Below are 859 nucleotides of genomic sequence, written 5' to 3' on the forward strand. Positions count from 1 at the left end.
GGGAAGATGGAGGAGTGGAGGAGTGAATAAGCCTTACTCTCATCAGATTTGGCTCAAAGAGGGAATAACAAACACACTCAAATGGGTATTGTAATATGTCTTGACCTTTGGGTAAGTGAGAGAGAAAGGGGACAAGGAAGGAGAGGTGAAGGAAGGGAGGACAGATTGGGGGAGGGGCAGTCAGAAGCAAAACACTTTTTTTTTTTAAATATGGAACGCTTCACAAATTTGCATGTCATCCTTGCACAGGGGCCATGCTAATCTTCTCTGTATCATGCCAATTTTTAATATATGTGCTGCCAAAGCGAGCACAGCAAAACACTTTTGAGGAGGGAAAAGGTAAAAGAAGATAGAAAATAGAATAAATATCATGGGGAGGGAATAGGATGGAGGGAAACACAGTTAGCAATAGTAACTGGGGGAAAATTTTTGAAGCAGAGGCAAGAGCAATGTAAGATGATGATGGTGATGATGGTGGTGATGGTACTTACTTTACTGGGCTACTGTGAAGAAAATTCTTTGTCAGGTATAATGTACTATATAAATATTATCTATTATTGTTGTTGCAATAATCAACCTCATGGGTGTTTTGCAAGGAAATCTCCTTTTAAAGTACTATATAAATGTAGTTTACTATTAAAAAAAAAGATGAGTAGGATGCTATCAGAAAAACCTGGAAAGACTTACATGAGCTAATGCAAAGTGAAATGTACTGTATACAAAATAGCAGGAATATTGTAAGATGCTGTGAATGACTTAGTTGTTTTCAGGATTCATTGATTCAAGACAACTCTGAAGGACTTATGAAAAATGCAATTCATCTACAGAGAAAGAACTGATGGTACCTGAATACAGATGG

General features: G+C 37.5%; 1 non-coding gene across 1 annotated transcript; it reads right to left on the reverse strand.

Moving 5' to 3' along the window:
- Nucleotides 1–204: 204 nt before the first annotated feature.
- Nucleotides 205–312, reverse strand: LOC122752148. The gene has a single exon (XR_006355944.1). It is a non-coding gene; the product is annotated as a U6 spliceosomal RNA (small nuclear RNA).
- Between the last annotated feature and the right edge of the window lie 547 nt (nt 313–859).

This window comes from Dromiciops gliroides, chromosome 3 (assembly GCF_019393635.1).
Source record: "Dromiciops gliroides isolate mDroGli1 chromosome 3, mDroGli1.pri, whole genome shotgun sequence".
Taxonomy (NCBI): domain Eukaryota; kingdom Metazoa; phylum Chordata; class Mammalia; order Microbiotheria; family Microbiotheriidae; genus Dromiciops; species Dromiciops gliroides.